The sequence below is a fragment of the Palaemon carinicauda genome, chromosome 4 (assembly GCF_036898095.1).
Source record: "Palaemon carinicauda isolate YSFRI2023 chromosome 4, ASM3689809v2, whole genome shotgun sequence".
Classification (NCBI taxonomy): domain Eukaryota; kingdom Metazoa; phylum Arthropoda; class Malacostraca; order Decapoda; family Palaemonidae; genus Palaemon; species Palaemon carinicauda.
In genome coordinates, this window is record NC_090728.1 from 43,034,318 (window position 1) to 43,044,777 (window position 10,460).

Below are 10,460 nucleotides of genomic sequence, written 5' to 3' on the forward strand. Positions count from 1 at the left end.
TTTATCTTGGGATGTGGGAGGGAAGATCTACAGAACACGATCACTATCACACGTAAAATGCAAGTAAAAATACAACGAACATGGACAGAAATGTCGTACATGGGTCGTTGGTTCCGAGCCGAGTGAAACAAGAAGGGGTGTGGGAGCTTTGACCACACAGCCACCCGGCTGACTAGACTATAAGCGACTCGTGGCCAGAGTGCTCAGTGAGGGGAGATTCAACTGGCACCTGTGGGTCTCCGGGGGAGGGGGGGGGAGGGGGCCACCACTGCCACCACCACCCAGCATGAGCACACTCACTCACACGCCCGCCGTTGGCACATATCGCATACACATATGTAACCACGTCATGCATACGTACATGCCAAAGTTGGAGTTGGTAGTGGTTAGAGTTTCTGGTATTCATTGTCCTTGTGCAAGAGATCTGTTAATTACCAATCTATTCTTCCCATAGTAACTAATTATTTTCTCTCTCTCTCTCTCTCTCACTCTCTCTCTCTCTCCTGTTGCCTTAAAATAAGAAAGTTAACAAATACATAATTATTTAAGAAAATATCCTCTTGTCCAAGAGATCTTAATTACCAATCTATTCTTCTCATATTAATTATTAATTAATTATTCTCTCTCTCTCTCTCTCTCTCTCTCTCTCTCTCTCTCTCTCAAAATAAAAAAGGTTAACAAATGCATAATTATTTCATAAATGCCCTCATTATCAGATACTTATCATAACATGCCTCTCCTATAAAATAAATGAATGTCAAAATAATAATAAAATTTACAATAACATATATCTCATTAAAAAAAAAATCCAATATATTTCCTTACCAAGCGAAGGACATTCAATTGAACAAGATATAAACTAGATCTGACTTTTCTAAATTTTCAAATGGCATTATATCCAAAATCAAAAGTTTTGCTGAAGCAGATTAATAAAGCAGTTTAATCAATCATTGTAATATATTTCGCTGAACTTTGAAAATAGAACATATACAGATGTATTTTCAAAGAAGTATGAAATAAAAATTCAATAACCTAAAGGGCTGCGAACAATAATAATCTTCAAATAAAATTCAAATCATTTCAATTCTAATGAAATTTAAACTAAAACAAAAAATCGCTAAACTTAAAAGGCATTTATCTTTGGCCGACGTTCATTGTTAAGATCAGAGAGAGAGAGAGAGGAGAGAGTGAGAGAGAGAGAGAGAGAATATTTTGATGATTATAAAAGTAATCTATATAGTATATATATATATACACACAATTGTATATTATAATATATACAGAGAGAGAGAGAGAGAGAGAGAGAGAGAGAGAATATTTTGATTTTCATAAAAGTAACCTATATATATATATAGAGAGAGAGAGAGAGAGAGAGAGAGAGAGAGAATATTTTGATGATTATAAAAGTAACCTATATATATATATATATATACATACATACATATACACACACAATTGTATATATATAATATATACAGAGAGAGAGAGAGAGAGAGGAGAGAGAGAGAGAGGAGAATATTTTGATTTTCATAAAAGTAACCCTATATATATATATATATATAGAGAGAGAGAGGAGAGAGAGAGAGGAGAGAGAGAGAGATTGACGTTAATAACTTTAAGAGTAACCTACATGTAAGCTACTTCACTTCCGTGTAAATACTGAATTCCACAGCGTGTATGACGGAAAAACAAAACAGATCGGCCGGAACAATTAAAAGCTATCGATCAACAACTGTTAATTACCAAATGTCATCCCGGTGCCCAGGGTGCTTTTAATTAAATTATTAAATAAAAATGAATGGTTCAGTAAACAGAATATATATAAAATAAACAAATAATAAGGCTTTTCTCACGAAGGGGACGAGGGATCATATTTCAACTATATATAACGTTATTAATCCAATGGGAAATGTACTGTAGGTTTCATAAGTAATGTAGAATCTATGTTATGTATAATAATTAAATTATTTTTCACACTTCACTAATTTAAAGTGCTAAAGAAATATATTTCGTTAGGACATAGAACTATATACATGTCAACCTCATATATTCACTTAATCTCTCTATATAAAAAAGAACAATTTTCTAGATATATATATACATATATATATATATACACACACAAGTTTCCTGACCCAGGGTTCGATTCCCAGCCGGTCAGAAGCTATTGTCTCCGAGTAGTTTCGCCTGGGGCTCTGATCCCGAGGTCGGTAAGAGAATCCAGACATTAATGTATCAAAATATATGCTTATTTGAATATGAAAAAATGCCTAAATGTAAAAAAATTATCATATATGTAAATATACATACATATATATATAATATATATATATATATATATATCAACATGTCTAAGGCCTTTGTACTACAATGGGCTAGAAACGGCTATATTTGTTGTTAATCGTATGAGCGTGAGCGTGTACGTGCGTGCGTGCGTGTAATATATATATATATATATATACATACATACATACATATATACGCATATATACATACACACATATATATATATATATATACATATATATATATACATATATACGCATATATACATACAGTATACCTTATATATACTTGTACATATATAAACACACATATATCTACATATATATACACAAATATAATTATCTTTCCGATAAAGCCAGCTCTCCCAGTCCCTCAGTAGGGCAGAGGTATGTAGTCATACCTGGTGAGAGGGGCGTGCACGTGTATACCTATATAAATATATAGCAGTCATTTTAACTGGTCGCGTACAGTAGCTAAGCAATAAGGTTATTTAAGCTACTTTTTTAAAATAAAGCAGTGTTTGGTTATTTTATAACACAACACAATGATGTAAAGGGCGGTTTAAAATTACATAACGATAAAAACCACCACAGAGAAATTCTAGCAGAGGAAGACAGCCCTGCACACGCGCTCCCCATGAAAAGGAAGCCTCTTCTATAGCCATATAATAATAGTATTATCCCATATAATACGGGCCTTCATCTTGAAATCTTTTATCAATAATAAGGCTTCATACACAGGGACTCACGATCACAGAGAGAGAGAGAGAGAGAGAGAGAGAGAGAGAGAGAGAATTCTCATTTTCTTGTTCCTCTGTTATCGACTTTTCTTTTCCATTAACAATACCACAGGGATAGAGAGAGAGAGAGAATTCTCATTTTTTTGTTCCTGTTATCGGACTTTTCTTTTCCATCAACAATACCACAGGGAGAGAGAGAGAGAGAGAGAGAGAGAGAGAGAGAGAATTCTCATTTTTTTTGTTCCTGTTATCGGACTTTTCTTTTCCATCAACAATACCACAGGGAGAGAGAGAGAGAGAGAGAGAGAGAGATTCCCATTTTTTTGTATCTCTCTCATCAGAATTTTCTTTTCAACAATACCACGAGAGAGAGAGAGAGAGAGAGAGAGAGAGAGAAAATTCTCTTTTTTCTTGTTCCTCTGTTATCGGCCTTTTCCTTTCCTTCTACAATACCACAAAGGCGAATTCGATATCCGGTGTCCAATTCTCAGACATTAACCCTAAATCAATAGAATCACCCAGTGAGAGAGTATATACTATCTTGGCACAGTAAAAAACTCTCTCTCTCTCTCTCCCTCTCTCTCTCTCCGTCTCTCCCTCTCTCCGTCTCTCCCTCTCTCTCTCTCTCTCTCTTTCTCTCTCTCTCTCTATCTCTCTTTCTCTCTCTCTCTGTTTATGCAACGTCTAGAAAACTTCATATAAATATATATATATATATATATATATATATTTATATATATACATATATGTATATATAATATACATATATGTATATATATATACACATTTATATATATACATATATATGTTATATATATACATATATATGTATATATATACATAATGTATATATATATATATATATATATGTATATATATAATATATATATACACAGTCTTTTATTCACTGATTTAGCGTAAATCCATCTGACGGATTATGTAGGAATGTGTATGTCTATATAACTATTGTATTTATTTTGGTAACTTATTACTAATGGAATAGAGAATTTAGACTCACTCACTCACTCTCTCTCTCTCTCTCAGGGAACACCGGAAAATTTGTACCGGATTTCTGAAGTCACACAAAGAGAGAAGATGAAACCACCGAGTAGAAATGGGAGATGAATATAATTGAAAGCAGCAGAAGAATGACAATTAGACCCCAACTTGACTTATCGATTCATTCAACTGGTGTCGATGTTAAGGTCACTGACATCGAGAGTAAGGAGGGGGGGGGGGGGGAGGGGGAAGTTAGGAATGGGGAGGGGGAGAGGGCATAAGTTTCAGAAAGGTAAATGGTAATCTCCTTTATATGATAAAAGAGCAAGTGTCTTACTATATATATATATATATACATATATATATATATATACATATATATATATAGTATATATACATATATATATATATAACATAATATATATATATATATTATACATGCAGAAGAACCCCAGGGAAAATTAAAATACGAAATATAGGATTAAGTCCTGACTAGTTTCGTGATACTTCTTCAGAGTTCTCTGAAGAAGTATCACGAAACTAGCCTGGACTTAATCTTATATTTTATATTCTCATTTTCCCTGTGGTTCTTCTGCATCTGAGCATCACGTTTTCCTGTGATTTAGACGCTATATATATATATAATATATATATAAATATATATAACATATACATATATATACATATAATATATATACATATACATATATATAATATATAAAATAAATATAGTATATATATATATACATATATCATAAATATAGTATATAAGTTTTAAACAGACACACACACACACACACACACATTATATATATATATATATATATAGTGTGTGAGTATATGTATATATATATAAATATATATAGTGTGTGTATATGTATATGTATGTATGTATATATATATATATATATATAGTGTGTATATATATATATATATATATATAACACATACATACATATATATATTATATATATATAATATACACACAATTCTTTCCGGTCACGCTCAGCGGGTACTGCCAGACGTATAATTACTAGGATAGGGGGGATGAGAGAGTAGTCATGCCCTAGTGAGCGAAAGGTACACCGAGAGGAGAGGAAGAGGGGGTGGAGAAGGATTGAATCTGTGTGCGCGCGTGTGGTGCATTATCTATCTAAATATATAGCCGACATTTTTGACGGGGTCGCGTACACTAGTAGTTGAATAATAGTTCTCGGCATAACAGGAGCAAATGATAATGATTGACCTGGAAGACTGACCTTACGACCTTGGAATGTCAGAACACCATAACACTTTTGAAATATAATAAACAAAAAACAATCATATGATGAATGAGTTGAATAAATACACAATCATCAAATAATAATATAAATAGTGTGCAGGAGACCTTCCTACTTTAATAGAAGAGTTACCTATCTCTGAAATAAAAAAAATGAAAAAATTCATTTTCGAATCCTGCTAATATACATTCTTAGACAGAGAGAGAGAGAGAGAGAGAGAGAGAGAGAGAGAAATTCATATCCTATAAAATACTAGATGTGCTCACAGTTACGGGGAGAGAGAGAGAGAGAGAGAGAGAGAGAGAAATTCATATCCTATAAAATACTAGATGTGCTCACAGTTACGGAGAGAGAGAGAGAGAGAGAGAGAGAGAGAGAGAGAGAGAAATTCATATCCTATAAAATACTAGATGTGCTCACAGTTACGGGGAGAGAGAGAGAGAGAGAGAGAGAGAGAGAGAGAGAGGAGAAAGAGAGAGAGAGAGAGAAAGAGAGAGAGAGAGAGAAAGAGAGAGAGAGAGAGAAAGAGAGAGAGAGAGAATGTTACAAAACCATTTCATTGATATGAAAGTGTCCTGTAACTCAATCTCAAAATTAACGAAGAGCTTGAATAATTTGCAATGATACTTAAATAATAATAATAATAACTTGGATTTACACAAAGAATTCTAAGAATTTTCAAAACAAAATAAACAATTAACATCTAAAGTAGTATAAACACCTTACAATTATTTATCAACTATTATTATTAAATAACTTTATGGTTATTTAATCATATTGAATTAATTGAGTTGCCATTATCGAAACGTTAACTTTAAAAAATAATAAAAAACGATATACTAAAGCATTCTTAACACACTTAAGTGATTTCGTTAAGCATTCTCATTATGAAAAATACAAATGAAAATTGCTGACATTAACTATAGAAGTCTAAATCTGCTTACGCCAGGTTACTGACAATGGAATATTTTCTTTTCAATTCCTCGAGATATTATTAATGCCCAGAAAGGGGAGATACGATCTAAACAGAATCTTGAGAGGCTTTCCGAGATTCCGAGAGCTTCTTCCACTTAGAAGCAAAGATTAATCTGTTACTGGAAACATCGAGTCAAAGGATTGAAAAAAATATATTAAGTTTATTGATCAAATTCCTTTATGACTTTTGCAACAAAGTCGTAATAACCTAGTTCCAATATGTTTTCAGACTGAAATATTTATCAAGCATAAAATTAAAATTCATAAAAAATTAGATAACTTTCGATAAAATCGTTTACAATAAAATTACATATATACCCAAGTCGTATGAAATACCTCAAAATTACGCGTTTTTCCTCTTTACAGGCTATATTCAACTTTTTCCCAAAATCACACAGATACAGTATATATTATATAAATCAAAAACTTCAGGCTCATTCGTAAAGGTTCATTGAAAATCCATAATGATGCATTTATACATTGATAAAAATAGGTACCTGACCTAACATTAAAAAAAGATCAAAGTTACAGATGTATTGGCATCTTGCAGGGGTCAGTGCTCACGATGTTTCATCATCATAATCATCTCCTCCTACGCCTATTGACGCAAAGGGCCTAGGTTAGATTTTGCCAGTCGTCTTTATCTTGAACTTTTAATTCGATACTTCTCCATTCATCATCTACTTCGCGCTTCATAGTTCTCAGCCATGTAGGCCTGGAACTTCCAATTCTTCTAATGGCTTGTGGAGCCCAGCAGGGTAAAAATAGCAGTGTTTTCTTTTAGTTTGAGTATGCCACAAACCAAATTCAATCTTATCATTAAAATCCTATCTATCTATCTATCTATATAGACTGTATATTACATTCAACTATCAACATCTATTACCTGCTAGAATCATTATTACAATAATATGATTTCCCATTAGGCCATAATTTGGACTAAAAAAAAGTGATGAATCAGTTAACATGAAACATTTCTGATGAGCGATTAAATAAGCATTTCCTTCAGTACTGAAAACGATCATGATGAGACCTAAGTACTTACGAGTAAAGAATCGATAAAGACCTAAGAGAAAACGTTCTCTGTAGAACGGCTGAAAAGTTGTGAGAAGAACGAAGAATGGGATTAGAGTGAAAGCCGATACTTTCTTTCCCACAAGAATTGAATTCTCGAAATTTGGGAGAAAGAAGAGGAGAGCATTCTCATTACTGGCGTGATCCTATTCCCGAGAGAATCAATACTCGGGGATTATGACTAAAGCAATTCAATTTCCCGGAGAAGAAATGTCTTCTCGAAAGCGCCTTTCTTCCTCGTTAAAAGTCAAGACGACATAATACTTCCAAATCCTTTCCAAACTAGTTAAGAGATTACCAAGGCTAACAGGATGACGGGATGCTTAAGTGATTTTATTCACATTGGATCAAAATTTTCCATCACAGCTTGTTATGTAACTATGCATTTGGTACAAATTGTAAAAAAAAAAAAGAAAATCATAATTTTTACATCTTAAAATTTCATAATATTTGATTAAAAAAATTAAAAATGTTTAAATCTTAAAAAATCCACTATTCTCATATATTAAAAAAAATGAAGACGGTGCCACCCGTAGCTTATTGCCGAAAAATATCTATATCAGATATAAAAAAGCATACTCATAAATTATACTGTAATCATTATTATAATAATTATTATATTAATTATAATAATTATTATAATAATTATAATAATTATAAAAATAATTATAAAAAATAAATCTTAAAAATAATTATCATAATAATTATTATAATAATTATCTATTATCTATCATTATCATTATTATTATTATTATTATTATCATTATTATTATTATTATTATTAGCTACGCTACACCCCTAGTTGGAACAGCAGGATGCTAAAAGCCCAAGGGCTCCAACAGGGAAAAATATCCCAAGGAGAATAAAAAAAAAAAAAAAAAAAAAAAAAAACACACCACAGGGGCCTGGGGGGTTATTCATCGCCCATGTACAGTTAGAATCAAAAGAACGCCGACACCCGGGGGGAAATCTTTCGTTAGATGTCTCTAGTGCTCCCATGACAAAACAGATAAGGTGTTGCTCTTCTTACTACTACGAAATGGACGGAGCCTTCTCCAACCTTAGCGAACCAAAGACAGTAAATGGCTGTCTTTATTAGCAAAAGCATACAAAAGTTACAAATCTAGTTGCCGTATTTCAATTCTTTATTATCATTTGACGTCTCGAATATCCACTGCAAATACAAAACACACACATTATATATATATATATATGTATATATATATATAATATATATATATATATATATATATATATATATGTATATATATATATATATACATATTTATATATATGTATATATATATACATATTTATATATTATATGTATATTATATATATATATTATATGTGTGTGTGTGTGTGTGTGTGTAATACCAATTTTCGTGCCAATTTCTCGGACCAGGGTTCGATTCCCCGCCGACCAGAAGCTATTATCTCTTGGGTTGATTCCCCCCTTGGTTCTCTGATCCCGAAGTATAGAGAGAATCCATATATTAAGCGAGTATAACATATGGCTTATATAAATATGAAAAAACACGTCTAAATATGCAAAATTCATCATTATATATATATATATATATATATATTATGTAGTATATATATATATATATATATTTATGTATATATATATATATATATATTGTGTGTGTGTGTGTGTGTATGTATGTGTAGAAATCACAAAAGCTAACACGCGATGAGCATAAAGTAATCAAGTATTATAGCCATGAAAGAGAAAATGGAAACAAACTCTGTTCTCCTTTTGTGAGTATAATAAATAAATATATATATATACAGTATATATATATGTGTGGTGTGTAAATATATATATATTATATATAATATTATACACTTTGATAACTTGAAGAAACCCGCAGACAACTCAAGAGCTAGAAATCAGTTGTCTTTATAAAAAACCAAGGAAAAATAGCATTTGGGTCTACACCTCCATAAGCATCAACATTCATGAAGTGTCTTACTTCCATGGGACTTAAATGCTAAACTAGTTAGTTTAGCCTTAGAAAAACAGGAATCAAGAAGATCTAGTTTCTCAATATTTTACTTACTGTCTGTTATGGTCAGATATATCAAAACGTAATTATACGAAATCCTCTTTAATGTTTTATTCCCCCATAAATTAATTCATCATAGAAATTAGTAACATAGTAACAGGTAAGAAAATAATACCCAGCAAACACACACACACACACATATATATATATATATATATATACACGTGTGCGCGCGTGTGAAAGTACCCCGTTCCTACTCTTCCGTAAGCTAACTTTCGTTTTGACGTCCCGATTGCGTATCAATCTTTTAGGGCTCCTGATGAAGGGCAACAAACTCTTTCTTCAGAGTATTCGTTTGGCCAGTTCCTCTCCTCCTGCCGTTGCGCTTCTTGGTCGAATTTCTTTGGACGAACATCTTGAAGTCGTTTCATAACGACGGAACCCAATTGAACCATTGATCCCTTTGCAATTAAAATATCCTTTTTTATAATGACTGTAAGAGGTCTCGTGTCTCAAATTGCCTCTCCTGATGATGATGATTTAGATTGACCTGCCTACATACAAGGCGGACCGCGGCCCCTTGTGTTGGCAGCCCGTAAGGGTTGTATCTTTTAAAAGCTGTTACTTGTGTTGGATGACACGAACACTGATGACAGACAGATGAGGATGAGTCTGACACAAAATGACGACCGAAGCTGAGCCCGAAGCTCAAATCCGGGGCGCAGTAAACCAAAAATCTCCGATCTCAAACCCGTTTCCTTCGTCGGGTCCTAGATAATAAGTGTTTTCTTATAAGCACGTGCTAACAGAAGACGTCCAATTGGAGTGTCTCTCCTTAGAAGTTCTTCCTTTTACAGGAAAAAAAAAAATAGTTCAAATGGAAGAATTTTAGCTTTCTCTGGTCCTTCAATATTCTCTACTTCTGTGTAGTTTCCGCCTTATTCTGCACAATCTTTATTTTTGGATCTTCAATCAACATTATGAACTTTACTTTCTCATTTCAATTCCGCACAATCGTAAAGTGATCAGCAAATAATAACTAGTTCTTTTCGGATTCTTTATTTCTTCTCTTCCGTTCTCCTTCCTGTCTCCCTC

At 32.6% G+C, this 10,460-nt stretch overlaps 1 protein-coding gene across 7 annotated transcripts in view; it reads right to left on the reverse strand.

Moving 5' to 3' along the window:
* Orp8 (Oxysterol-binding protein-related protein 8) overlaps window positions 1-10,460 on the reverse strand; it is a 732,808-nt gene that overhangs the window by 158,712 nt on the left and 563,636 nt on the right. The window contains exon 1 of one of the 7 annotated variants that reach the window (XM_068372205.1): window positions 1-52. This exon is cut by the window's left edge and continues 249 nt beyond it. The exons of 5 other annotated variants lie outside the window; for them this stretch is intronic. The gene's annotated coding sequence lies outside the window, so the exon portion shown is untranslated. Of the gene's footprint in view, window positions 53-10,460 lie in introns of those variants that run through there. One more of the 7 variants, XM_068372204.1, reaches the window with a different exon arrangement.